Below are 15,170 nucleotides of genomic sequence, written 5' to 3' on the forward strand. Positions count from 1 at the left end.
ACAAATATCCAAATTTTCATTTGGCCAATTTCCTGGAAATCTGTTATACTTTCAAGATTAATGGTGCCACTAATGACGCCATTCACTTACAGTTATTCCCTTTCTCGTTAAGAAACAAAGCAAAACAGTGGTTAAACTCTTTACCACAAGATTCCATCACTACATGGGCTCAAGTGACTGAGAAATTTCTACTTAAGTACTTCCCACCGACTAAGACAGCCAAGTTGAGGAATGACATCTCTTCCTTTGTACAAATCGATTTAGAGACTTTATATGATGCATGGGAGAGATACAATGACTTATTGAGAAGGTGTCCTCATCATGGGTTACCCTTATGGTTACAAGTTCAAACCTTCTACAACGGTTTGAATCCCCCAACTAGACAGTTAATTGATGCAGTAGCCGGTGGAACACTTAACAATAAAACACCCAAAGCAGCTTATGAATTTATTGAAGAAATGGTATTGAATAATTATCAGTGGTAAGTCATGAGGACAAAGCCGATGAAAGCTGTCGGTGTTTTTAACTTAGATGCAGTCACCATGTTATCAAACCAAGTAGAGGTATTAAATAAGAAAACTGATGGTTTATATCTTTCTACGCAAGTACACCCGGTGATGCAATGCGATACAAATAGAGGTGAAATAAATAATCCAAAATGTTTACCTTTTACTCCTAGCACAGAGAATGAACAAATCAATTATATGGGTAATAATTCTAGGCCTCAAAATAACCCTTATAGTAATAATTATAATGCAGGTTGGAGGAACCATCCTAATTTCTCTTGGGGTGGTCAAGGAAATCAGAGAGCACAACCTCATCCAGGCTTCCAACAACCACCTTATTAGCAAGAGAAAAAGTTGAACCTTAAGGAGATGTTGACAAAGTTTATCTCGGTGCCAGAAACTCATTTTCAAAACACTGAGGCAACACTAAAAAATCAACAAGCATCGATTCAAGGGCTCGAGAATCTAATAGGACAACTTGCTAAGATAATTTGGGAAAGACCACAAGGTAACTTGCCTAGCAATACTGAAACTAACCCAATGGAGCAGTTTCATGCAATTACTGTTCAAGACAAAGAAAGGTTAGTTGAATCTGAACAAGAATCGAGGTAAGAAATTGTGGTGAATATTAATAAAGTTGAGGAAGATAAGAAAGAACAAAAGCCGACTGTCAAATAATATACGCATCGAGTGCCATATCCTAACGCGACGAAAAGAGACCACACAAACGAGCAATTTGGTAAACTCTTCAAGTTCTTAAAAGAATTACATATTAACTTACCATTTGTTGAATCTCATTCGCAAATGTCAAATTACGTTAAATTTTTAAAGGAGTTATTGGCAAACAAGAGGAAGTTAGACGAGTCATCAACTGTGAAGCTCAATGTAGTTTGCTCGACCATCTTACAAAATAAACTACCTAGGAAACTCAAAGATCCAGGGAGTTTTACTATTCCTTGTCTCATTGGTAGTTTAAATATCGATAATGATTTGGCTGATTTAGAGGCTAGTATTAATGTTATGCCCTATAAAATGTTTAAACAACTAGGTCTTGGGAAACCCAAACACACTAGGATGAGTATTCAATTAGCAGATAGAACCATAAGATATCCTAGGGGTGTTACTGATGATGTACTTGTTAAAATAGATAAATTTATGTTCCCTGTTGACTTTGTTGTGTTGGATATGGATGAGGGTAGTGAGGTACCTTTAATTTTAGATCGCCCCTTTTTAGCCACTGCCAAGACTATTATTGATGTTGCTACGGGTGAATTAGTACTTCGTGTAGGTGACGAAATGATTACTCTCCAAGCTCGTGATTCTTTAAGAACATCCAGTGATCGAGATGATATTGAAAGTTCTGTTAATGTGAGTGATAAGATATAAAAGTAAAATATTTTAATCTCATTCTTAATGTGTTTTTGGATGATTAATTATACAATTTAGTGAATTTGATGTTCCTAATCCTTTAAATTCGTGTTTTTTATACTTAGGAGAGCATTTGGGAACGAAAGGAGCGAAAAATGAGCCAAGATCGAATAAATAAATTTGTTTTCAGGATTCACATAGACTGGGCATTTCCAAACGGTCTGACCACACGCCCGTGTGCCAATCTGTGTCGATATTGCACCCTACTTCCCAGATACGCAGAAAAACTCAATTTTTAGGCTTTCTGAGCATTCTAAAGTTTATAAATACCAATTAGAATAAAACCTAAAGGGGCAACCAGAGAAGATAAATGAAAACACTCGAAAAACACCATCGGAATCAACTCGGAAGCAGATCCCCATCAAGATCGAAGATCTCCTTTTAATTTATTTCGAAGTTTTATTGAGTTTCTTTATGTCTTGTGGTTATCCTAAATTTGAGATGTTTCTATTCAGGATTATGAACAAAATTCCCTAGATACCTAGGGAAGATGAAACCTATGATGAATCTTATTATTTGATTTCTGAATTACATGATAAATACTTGATTCTTGTTCTTAATTATGTCTGCTTATTTCTATTTTAATATTTCGAAATATTAATTCATGTTTAATGTGCTTATTTCAGTGGAGCAAAAGTCCTTGTTTAAGAGTAGATCTAGCATAATTGAGTGGATTTGAATGCAATCCTAGAAATAAGATGACATAAATCTACCGGATTAGAGTCAAATCTAATAGGGGAATCCATAAATCGAGTTAATGCGACAATAGGGGTTTTAATTAGAAAGAGATTTTAATTAATCAACCTAGAGTTAGTTGTTCTTACTCTCGAAAGAGATATTAATATAATTTAGGGATTTCTGTGGATCAAGACAAAAGTGAATAAATTGTTTAATTCATATTCATAATAATAGGTGGAGTCTAGGTGGATTCTTTCCTGGGTATTGTCTATCTCATTGGTTATCTTCAATTATTTTCCTATTTCATTCACTATTGGGTTCTTAGTTAGATTAGTTTAGTAATTTTAGATTATTAAAACAATCACTCCAATTTGTCAGATAAATAATAGAAAAACAATAATTACTAGTAATTTTACTCATCATGGATACGATATTCCCTACTTACCATAACTATACTATTGTTCGATAGGTACGCTTGCCTTAGTCATATTTATAGCTAGTTTAGTGACCATCAAGGTTTTTGCACCGTCTCCAGGGACCAAAATATTAAGAACACTCGATTTTTATTAATTTAGCCATTTTTATTTCTATTATAATTTTTATTTCTAGTATAATTTTTATTTTGTTTTTAGTTTAATTTTTACATTCTAATCTTTCTTTTATTTGCTTCTGGCAGGTTCCTTTAGTTTATGACTAGAAGAAACCCGTCGGGACCATTATTATTTGACAGTGAAATTGAAAGTATAGCTCGCAGAAACCGTAGATAACTAAGGCAAAGTCAATAGAATATAGTAGATGAGCAAGAGGACGTTATTATTATTGAGGAGATGTGTGATAATCAGAATAATCACCTACCTCCTGCAGATCCTACAAATTCAGATCTTATTCCTCGTACTATGTATGATTATGCCAAGCCCACTCTAACTGTGGCTGAATCGAGTATTGTGAGACCCACCATTGTTGTGAATAATTTCAAATTGAAGCCGAACACTATTCAGATGGTACAACAATTTGTTTGGTTTGATGGTTTGTAAAATGAAGATCTTTAAATGCTCATTTGACTAATTTTCTGGAAGTCTGTGATACTTTCAAGATAAATGGCATTTCTGACGATGCCATTCGCCTACAATTATTCCCTTTCTCGTTGAGGAACAAAGCTAAACAGTGATTGAATTCTTTACTACGAGGTTCCATCACTACATGGGATAAAAAGACCGAGAAATTCCTATGGAAGTACTTCCCATCTACTGAGATAGCCAAATTGAAGATTAATGATATCACTTCCTTCATTCAGATCGACTTAGAGACCTTATATGATGCATGGAAGAGGTATAAGGACTTATTGAGATGGTGCCCTCACCATGGGTTACCTTTATGGTTACAAGTTCAAACCTTCTACAACGGTTTGAATCCCTCAACTAGACAGTTGATCGATGCAGCAGCCAATAGAACACTTAACAGTAAAACACCTGAAGCGGGTTATGAGTTTATAGAAGAGATGGCACTGAATAATTATCAGTGGCAAGTCATGAGAATGAAGCCGGTGTTTTCAACTTAGATGCAATCACCATGTTATCAAATCAGGTAGAACAATTAAGTAAGAAAATTGATGGTTTATATGTTTCTACGTAGGTACATCCGGTGATGCAATGCAATACAAATGGAGGAAGAATGAACAATCCAGAATGTTCACCCTACGGTCCTAGCACAGAGAACGAACAAATCAATTATATGGGTAATAATTTTAGGCCTCAAAATAACCCTTATAGTAACATCTATAATACAGGTTAGAGGAACCATCCCAATTTCTCTTGGGTGGTCAAGGAAATCAGATAGCACAACCTCCTCCAGGCTTCCAACAACAACCTTACCAGTAAGAGGAGAAGCCAAACCTTAAGGAGATGTTGACAAATTTTATCTCGGTGTCAAAAACTCACTTTCAAAACACTGAAGTAGCACTGAAAAACCAGCAAGCATCAATTCAAGGACTTAAGATTCAAATGGGCCAACTTGCTAAGTTAATTTCAGAACGACCATAAGGTAGTTTGCCTAACAATACTGAAACTAACCCAAGGGAAAAACTTTATGCAATTACTGTGCGAGATGAAGAAGGGTTAGTTGAATCTAAACTAGAATCAAGGCAAGAAATTGTGGTAAGTAACGGTAAGGTCAAGGTAAGCCAAAATAAGCAAAAACTGGTTGGTATATGAATCTCAACTGCCATATCTTAACGCGACGAAGAGAGACCACACGGATGTAAAAAAAGCGAAGGAGATCGCACACGGCCTTGTATACAATCATGTGAAGACTGGGCTTGATTTTTAAAATACACACGGGCTGAAGATGCCCCACACAAGTGTATGACACGACCGTGTGGCCCAACACGGGCCTTTACACGACCGTGTCACCCATTTAAACCTTAGCCCTCTTCTTTTTCTCTTCATCTCCTCTTAACACTCCAACTAACCCTAGTTGCCGCACTACCCCCGTCGACCTCCCCTTTTCTGGCAACTGTCACCCCACCCTATTGCTATTTGTCCATTCTTCTTTCCCTTCCCTTAGACGACACATCCCCACTCCTTCACCACCACGCACCTTCCTCCACCCCCTAGCCTCTCCCCCCTCCGTGACCAAACTTTCCCCCATCGTCCCCTATACCATGCACCACCACAAACAACCTTACCCTCACCCCTCACAATACCACGACTTCTTCCCCAATCCCTTACGCGCCGCAACAGACCCTTTTCCCCTCTTCTCCTTTCTTTTCTCTTTCACTGTCGACCAACGCCACCCCCATTCTTCCCTTTTCCTTTTTCTTCCCTCTACAACCCCTCACCGTCTACCCTTCTTCCAAATTTCCTCCCCCCACACCGATCATCACCAACCCTTCTCTGCCGTGTGCGCCACTCACCATAGCCGTCCAACTTACCCACTGTTTGCTCCTTCCTCTACCCTTTCCATTTCATTAATTAATTGTTTTTATTTAATTAATTTTTAATTACTGATTGTTTTATTACTATTATTTGTTTTAATTATTTTTTTGTTTTCTTATGCCTTTACTTACTATTTTGTTTATTTTTTTTTGAATTATTTTTACTCTTTACATTTAGTATTTCATTATATTTATTATTATTGTTAGTTTTTTATTCATGTTATTATCCTTTTTAGGTTTAATTTTATTATTGTGCTTAGTTAAATTTGTTCTTTTTTATTATTGTTTTATTTTGCTTAGTATTTATTCCACTTGTTATCTTAGGAGTAGTATCTTGCTATATTGGTATTTTGTTTTGGTTTTCGTACTGTGCTTATCTATTATCGATGTAATTTAAATTGTATGATTTTTCTATTCTTTTTTCTTGCATAATTGGTGGTGTTTTATTTATTATTTTTCTAATATTGGATTCTTTTATTTTCAGGCACACCATAACGAACAAACACAGTAAATCTAAGGTCGCCGTCCTAGCTTTGAAAAATGAAAAACTCTGGGTGCGACCACCTCCTCGGGTGCTTCCGCTGATGCCCCCATCCATCCTTATGATTTTCACAAGGTCCCCAGGAGGACTTATATCAGCATCTTCGACAAAGGCCATTTGGATTAAGCTGATGTATTGATTGGGCCGCTTTGGAGCAGGTTCAGTTAGTTGATCGAGTCCGCACCATCATTGCTACAGCTTCTTAGGACCGATTCGTCTCCATCATCGAGGCCACCTATTTGGAGCTGACCTTAGAGTTTTGTTCAACATTTCTCCTACAGTAGGTGATGTCAACTCATGACGAGCCGCCCACTATTACATTCCGACTCGACAGTACGGCGCATCATATGAGTGTCCCAGAGTTCGGAGCTACCTTAGGACATACACGAAAGAGTTCATAGGTGGCGAGGGTTTCTCCGATTATACCGACACATCCACTACTCGCTATCTCTTTACTAGGTAGACCCTACAGCTAGTACGACGCCTTATAACTCGAGTTGTTTGAAAGCGACTTCTCTTCCTCAAGCCTTGCGCTACATTCATGTCATCTTGGCTCACACATTGGCCGGTAGGAGAGAGAGCAATGGAGTTGTCGGTACAACCGACGCATATTTTTGTGGAGCATAGCCATAAGGCACACCTTTGGTCTTGCTTATTTCATCGTCCTAACTGTCCACCATCAGACAGAGCATAGTAGGAAGGGTTCTATCTGCTTAGGTCCTTACGTGACTCGCCTCGCACAACACTTCAGTCTCCTCGACACACCGGAGCAGTCTTCCTCCTTTACACTAGTTGGATAGATGTCCCCGTAATGATTATCTAGTATAAGCCAAATGAGGATGATCGAGAGACTGCGTGGAGTGGATCCTCCTTATACCGATTGTCTCATTCTGACCCTCAAGATGAGCATGCGGACTTCACTAATGATGTCCCCTTCTACCATGAGGATCCACCACATTCTCCATCTCAGAGTCACCTCCACATTTCCTCTTCAGGGCCAACGACTCACGATACCGATGGCTCTGACGATAAGGATTATTTATTTTATTTATTTTCTTTTTAGTTTTAGTTTTATTTTATGTCTATGATTATTTTTATTTTTAGTTTTAGTTTTAGTTTTAGTTGTTTTAGTCTTATTTTCTTAGACTTATTTTGTTTATTATCTTTTAAATTATATTTTTCTTTTGATGGTTGTTTCAAATTGAGTTGTAACCTTTTAATCTTCTTCACTATTTGTGTTTATTTTCTTATTTGTTTGCTCGGAATCATGCACTACATTTAGATTTGCCTACAATTCCTGTAACAACCCGTTTTTAATGAAATTAGAATAGTGGTTTCGGGACCACAAATTTGAGTCCGAAAGAAATTTTATTTTAATATTATTGTATAGTCTATAGTATGAAAGAAATATTGTATGAAAATTTTGTTAAAAAATTTCACTGTTTACATGCCTAACTCGATAAAAGGACCAAATTGCATTAAGTGCAAAAATTGAATTCTAGTAGCTAAAAGGATTAAATAGCTATGCAATTCAAAATTTGAGGTCCTTATATGGCAAATAGACCATTAAGAAGAGTTATTATATAAGTATAATGATTCATCCGTGGAAAATTAAATAAAGAAAATGATGAAATTGGAAAGATGAAATAATTAAAGATGATAAATAATAGAAATCTAATATATCATCATTTATCATCATCTTTTCCAAATAAAAACATGGAAACCCTGGCCATGAGAGCTTGAGCTCTAGCAAGCTTATTTTTCCAAATTAGGCATGTGTTCTTGTCTCGTTTTTAGTAATTTTTATATTTCCAAGACCGTAATAGCTTAATCTAGCTATCTCAGGGATTAATTTGTAAACTTATCAAAGTAATAGGGATTTTCCATGGATGAATATAGTTGAATTATGAATTTTTATGGTAGAAATTGAAAGGTTGTTGATAGATAAACAACTTTTGTAAAGGGAATTTTAATGAAATCATGATTTAGGGACTAAATTGAAAAGATGTAAAATTCATGGAAAAATTCTAATTTTTATGAAATATATGAGCTTCTAATGTTATATGTAAAAATCGACTAGGCTTGGAATAAGGATTAAATTGCATGAATTTCATTTTTCGAGTCTAAGGACGAAATCATAATTAATTAAAAGTATAGGGGCAAAATGGTAATTTTTCCAAAGATGTGAATTGAATTTAAATGAATAAAAATTGATGTTAAATTCATTTGTATAGATCCAACTAGATCAAATACGAAGTCAGATTGTGGAAAAGAAAAAATGTCAGATTAGTAGATTTTTCGTACACAAACACTTGTCGAGGTAAGTTCGTGTAACTAAATAGTATATTTATATGATTGAATTGAATATTGTCTATGTGAATTGTATAACTGTCATACATATGAAATGGATCGCATATCCGACAATGTCCGATAAATGTTAAGTCTTGTTTAAATAAATAAATTTCGCTGGCTATATGGTTCCCACATTGGTTGTGGTCCTGCATATGTTGCAGACACACCACAGCTCGAAAGAGCGTCATTATTAGCCCTCTCGAGCTTCCCGTTATATGATTCCTGCGAGCTTCTTGTTAATAGCTCTTCGGAGCATCCCGATCGGTTATGGTCCTACATGTGTTGTGGACACACCGCAGCTCTTATGAGCATCCCAATAAATGGCCCTTCGGAGCTTTCCAATTAAAGGATCTTTGTGAACTTCCTAATTAATGGCTCTCTGAGCTTCCCGATATGGCTCGCTTGAACTTCCCGATATATGGTTATCTGGAGCTTCCTGATTAATGGCTCTTCGAAGCTACCCGTTATTGGCTTGCATGAGCTTCTTGAATATGGCTCTTATGAGCTTCCCGTTATACAGCTCACATAAGGTTCCTGTTATATGGCTTGAGAGTGAGCATCTCATTTATGTGCTCGTATGAGCATTCCCGAATATGAATTGACGGATTACAATTTTGTACACTCCGAGTGTACTACCTATGTATCCATCGATATTTCAAATAAATTTAACGGGCAAAGTTCTGACATGGGATAATCTGAACTTGAGATGAATTATTACAGAAATGTACATGTTATATGGATATATGATGTGGAAAGCATATGTACATGAAAATTGTTATATGATGAGCTCATCCTTGTTTCTTGATAATCAAATGAAGTACATAAACTAACATGTTTCTTGAGGTTATATGTGTTTAGGCAAATTGCTAAATTTCTTTGGATGAATTTTGTGTGCATATCTTAAATCTAAATGAATGGTAAGTTAATATCCCGTTATACGAACTTACTAAGCATTAAATGTTTAATCTGTGTTAGTTTCCTCTGTTTTATAGTATTCAGAAGCTCGTTGGGTTGGAAGCTTGGCGGAGATATCTTACACTATCCATCAACCCATTTCGGTATATATATAGTAAATCAACTTTGGTTATAATGGCATGTATAGACTAAATTAGGCCAAATGATGGTATATATGTGTTTGGTTGTGATTAGCCATTGGTATGGCTTATGTTGGACATATTATGATGTATATATGTGTGTGTGGTTTAATCATGCTTGATATATGTTTGGTATAAGTAAGCAAATATGTGTCTTTATCATCATGGCAAATGTGAATACTAAGATACATGTGATAAAACGACTTGTTTAAGACTTGGTTTTGGATTGATTTGAATGTTTTATATTGGCTTGCAAATGTGTTAAAGTATTAATGTAGGTGAATGACAAATTGGGTGAGAAATGTGGCATTGGAAATGGCTTATTTTCGTCCACACGGACAGAGACACAGGCGTGTGATCTGGCCTTGTGTCCCCTGCATCTTTAAAATTCAAAATAGAATGTTCAGGTATTTTCACACGACCTAGCACACAGGAGTGTGACTTGGCCATGTGACCTCTGCACATTAAGCATGCAAGTTAGTATGCTCACACGGCCTAGCACACGGGCGTGTGGCTTGGCCATGTGACCTAAGTCAGTAACCACCCCAATTTGGACACGGGCTGGGACACGGTCGTGTGTCCCTACTTCAAATACCCATACGGCCTGAGACACGGGCGTGTCTCTTGACTGTGTGAGACACACGACCTAGCCACACGGGTATGTGTCCCCTGTATTTTAGAAAATTTTTGATATTTTGTGCAAAATTCTCTAAGTACCCGGTTTAGTCTCGACTTGTTTTTAATGTACATTTTGGACCTCAATGGCTCATATAAGAGACCATATGATTGATTTTGATTGGTTTATGAAATGAATGTCAAATGATATGAAATTTCTAAAATTGATCTGTATATTCCGGTAATGCTTCGAAACCCTATTCCGGTAACGGATATGGATTAGAAGTGTTACAATTTCACTTTTCACCATTTTGGTAATTTAATCCAATATTCAGGGCCGTTTCAGTTTTTTCCCTCTTATGATATTCTGCTTATACTGTGCTTATTTCTATTTGAACATTGAGGATAATGTACATCTTGAATGTGGGGAGATTATTCATGTAATTATTAGAAAATCCCATTACAATGAATTTTTATTGATTTAGGATTTTTGTGGATGTGTTTTGGATTAATTTGTAGATATTTGTGCATTGATTGATTTAAACTTTAAGACATGAAAGAATCAAGCATGATAAGTTATTTTTCAAAATTAAAAATTTTTAGGTTATTTCCCTAAATTGAGGTATTATCTTGAAGTTTTAAATTTGCAAGTTTGACGTCAAAAACCATGTTTTTTTGTGAGATTTTAAGCCTTTAGAGCATACATTTTTCATGCTCATTCTATTATTGGTTATGAGTGTGTCAACTTGATTTGTTATTCTAGAACTTGATTCGATTATGCATGTCTAGACCCACCTTTGATTTGATATACTAAGATGATAAAGGCACTGAGGTTTTAACCCACTTATCCCATAAAAGCCTCTCTTTTTAATTAACCCTTAGTGAACCCCATTGAGTTTAGCATCTAGTTTCTTAATTAACCTGTTAATGTTAACCCATAACCCATTTTTTCGTTGCGACTCTTTCTCGTTTTATTGACTCCCTTTTTGTCGAGATTTGATTTGGTTAGTTGCCTAACTATGCTCTTCTATTTGATTTGCTGAATTATTTATGATTGTTCTAGATAAAAGAATAAAAAGAAAAAAATCGAAAAAAATATTTATTTATCAATTTTTATTTAGTTCTTTGTTGATTGAGCTTGAACAATTAAATTCATATTTTGAGAAGAAGCTCGTTTTTATTCTTGAATAGTTCTTGATTGATGTACTTGTTTTTAATTCAGCATTTGTTTATTTTTTCTAATTTGGTAATTTATCAACTCGATCTCGATCATAACCAACTTTCCTGGCCTTTTCCCACACCATTAACCTAAGTCCCATTACAACCTCTTAAAGACTTTTTGATTGGTGTGTCATATCATTTTATAGTGGTGGAGATTTGATTTTAAAGCAAGCTTATGGAAATGACATTTCATATTCGACTGTTGAGTGCTTATTTATTGAACCTTAAACACTTTGAGTGATTTGAATGAATCTTTAGTGAGGATGTCAATTCTTGTCGATTTTGAATTAAAGGTAATTACTTAGATAAGGGGAGATACATATGTTTTCGTGCTTTAAAATTTTCGACTTGGATTGTTTGAATCTTTAGTGCCATTTTAGTTTAACTGCCAATGCATGATTACTTGCGAATTATTTTGAGACATTATTGATGAGAATCATAAGTTGAGAAATATTAACTTTAATGAGAGTTGAGGATTTAGCTTAAGGGCAAGCAAACGCTTAAGTGTGGGGATATTTGATAAATGATAAAACTAACATATTATAATCTCATTCTTAATGCATTTTTAGACGATTATTTATGCAAATTGGTGAATTTGATGCTCCTAATCCCTTTAATCCATGTTCTTATACTTAGGTGAGCATTTAGGAGCAAAATGAATGAAAATTGGAGAAAAAGAGCAGCTTCAGGGGCCACACGGGTTGGGCACATGCCCATGTAAGCCACACGGGCTGGCCATATGCCCATGTGAGCCACACGGGCTGGCCACATGCCCATGTGCCAGCCTGTTTCGATTTCACACATTGCTTCCCAAACACGCGAAAAAACATAATTTTTAGGCTTTCTGAGAATTCTAAAGCCTATAACTACCAAATAGAAGAAGAGATATGGAGCCATCAGAGAAGATCGAAGAAAACACTCAAGGAACAGCATTAGAGCCACTTTCGAAGCAGATTTCTATCAAGATCGAAGATCTCCTTTTAATTTCTTCTAAAGTTTTTATGAGTTTCTTTGTTTCTTGTGGTTTTTCTGACTTTGAGATTTTTTTTATTCAGAATTATGAACTAATTCCCTAGATATCTAGGGAAGATGAAACCTATGACAAATTTTATTATTTAATTTATGTTTTACATGATAAATACTTTATTCTTATTCTCAATTATGTGTACTTATTTCTTGTTTTAATATTTCCGGGATATTAATTCATGTTTAATGTGCTTAATTCAGTGGAGCAAAAGTCTCTGTTTAAAAGTAGACCTAGCATAATTGAGTGGAGTTGCATGCAATCCTAGAAATAGGATGACATAAATCTACCGGATTAGAGTCAAATCTAATAGAGGAATCCATAGATCGATTTAATGCGACAATAGGGGTTTTAATTAGAAAGAAATTTCAATTAATCAACCAAGAGTCAATTGCTTTTACTCTCGAAAGGGATATTAGAATAAGTTAGGGATTTCTACGGATCAAGACACCAAGTGAATAAATCGTTTAAATCAGATTAACAATAATAGGAGTCTAGGTGGATTCTTTCCTAGGTATTGTCTCGCTCATTGGTTATCTTTCGATTATTTTCCAAATTCGTTTATTTGTTGCGTTCTTAGTTAAATTAATTTAGTAATTTTAGATTAAAACTCATCACTCCAAATTATCGGCTAGATAATAAGAAAACAGTAATTACTAATACTTTTAGTCCTCGTGGATACGATATCTCTATTCACCGTAGCTATACTATTGTTCGATAGATGCGCTTGCCTTTGTCGTAAATTTTAGTTAGTACGGCAAACACACATCAATGGTATTATGCTAGTTTAGTATTTTTATTAGTCTTATTATTATTGATGTGTTGATTATGTCTTATTTATTGTTTTTATTATTCCTGTTGTTAGCTTTAGGTTGTTAGTTTAGTATTGGTTGTATGTCGTATTAGGAATAGATTTTAATCATAGTAGTTAAGTGATCCGATTGTCGTGTTGAGATGAATTGCATGCTGATTTGTGTTATTTAATATGTCAATTTATCTATTTGCTCGAGTAATTGTTAGCGATACTGCTTTTTTTGGTTAACTGATATTTGATTTTATCTTTTATTTCACGTACATCATGACTAATACCCGCTATAAATCTAAGGTCGTAGTTCCCGCTTCGAAAAAGAGGAAGACTCCGAGCGCAACCTCATCTTCGGGCCCTACCTCTAGTGCACGCCATCCATGTCTCCAGTTTCCATCGGGTCCTCACGAGGACCAACATCAGCATCTCCAACTGCGACCCTTGGGATTGGGCCGTTGTATTGACTGGGCGGCTCTACAAGAGATTCACTTAGCCGACAAAGTGCAAGCACTGATCGAGACAGCTCCATGGGATCGACTTTTCTCCATCGTCGATCCTACCTACTCAGAGGTTACATTGGAGTTCTGCTCGACATCTTTTTTGCAGCACGCGGTGTCGAGATATGATGAGCCATGCACCGTCTCTTTCCGGTTGGTATTAATTAATTAATCTAAATTTAACTCAAATCAAGTCATCTTTAGCTACACCAAATTCTGTTTAATTATTTCTATTTAGCCCAATCATTATCGATAGGATTATACCAATTTATCTAAACCGACAAATTAAAAGTTACACTAATTTAAAATTAAGCTACATAAATTCTAGTTACTCTTAACTTAAAAACAGTCCAAGTTAATCTAGTCAATTAATTCTAAACACATTTCAACTATTTAATTAATTTTAACAATCTTTGGATACATCAAATTTTAATCAAAGTAACTGATCAAACAAAGCTTCATAACTCCACCACTAACCAGTTAATCCAAAGCAAGAATTAACCTTAAATCTAGTAGCGAGTCACAATAACATTAAAAACTGCGGCAACTAAACCAAATTTTAATGGCCGCTTACTTGTAACGACTAACAACAACAATATCTAGGAGTAATGATCTGCAATTGGAAGCATCTTAGAGCAGCAATTTTGGAGATCATTAACCGCAATAACTGAGGTGGTGAAAGCAGCAAAATTTATGAAATAGCAAGCACAATTGGCAGCAATTTGAAGCACGACACAGCAGCAAAATTGAGGCGATAAGCAGCATATCGAATCAGTAAAATGGGAGCACCAAACGGAATCAAAGATCAAGCCAAAGAGCATTGAAGGAAAGCTACTTGGTGCTGCAAACTAAAGGATCAAGTAGCAGCTTACTGGATGGCACAAAGAGCTGCTATTTGGGTGAAATTACAGCAGAGATTTTGATGATTTGCAGTAGCAAATTGACGACAAAGACAACAGCAAAAAACAATGGTTTGAAGGAGCTGGCAATATTTAAGGCTTTGGACTGCGATTTCTGTTGAAGTTTTATTATGTATTTAAGAAAATTACACAATCCCATATTCTTGAAATAAACCTACCAAGGTAATGTTGAAATAAACCTATTAATAGAAGTATTTGTTAAATCGTGACAATATCTTTAGAGTGATCCTTACACCTCAAGCAACAGTTTCAAATTTCTAACCCTCGGAATTCTAACAATTTGATGGCTATTTTGGAGTAGCTGAAGCAAATAGCAACAGTAAATTGAAGGATGGTAGGCACCAATTCGCAGCAAACTGAGGCAATTTTGGTCGGCAAACAAGCAAGAAGATGGCCAACAATTTGGAAGCAATAAAACACCAACGGTGGTGAAAGCAAAAAGTGACAAGGCAGCGGTGGAATTTAGAAAGAATAATCGCAGAGGTTCAAAACAACGAATTTCTAACCCTAAATTTTATGATGGAGATCTTAACAAACGGTAGTAGGGTTTTGAAGCT

At 35.6% G+C, this 15,170-nt stretch overlaps 2 non-coding genes across 2 annotated transcripts; both read right to left on the bottom strand.

Annotated features, from left to right (window-relative positions):
- Positions 1-221: 221 nt before the first annotated feature.
- On the bottom strand, positions 222-328 carry LOC121224895 (small nucleolar RNA R71). The gene has a single exon (XR_005922637.1). It is a non-coding gene; the product is annotated as a small nucleolar RNA R71 (small nucleolar RNA).
- A 3,548-nt stretch (positions 329-3,876) lies between these two features.
- LOC121224800 (small nucleolar RNA R71) lies at positions 3,877-3,980 on the bottom strand. Its single transcript, XR_005922544.1, has one exon. It is a non-coding gene; the product is annotated as a small nucleolar RNA R71 (small nucleolar RNA).
- Between the last annotated feature and the right edge of the window lie 11,190 nt (positions 3,981-15,170).

Source organism: Gossypium hirsutum, chromosome D12, assembly GCF_007990345.1.
Source record: "Gossypium hirsutum isolate 1008001.06 chromosome D12, Gossypium_hirsutum_v2.1, whole genome shotgun sequence".
In the NCBI taxonomy this organism is placed as follows: Eukaryota; Viridiplantae; Streptophyta; class Magnoliopsida; order Malvales; family Malvaceae; genus Gossypium; species Gossypium hirsutum.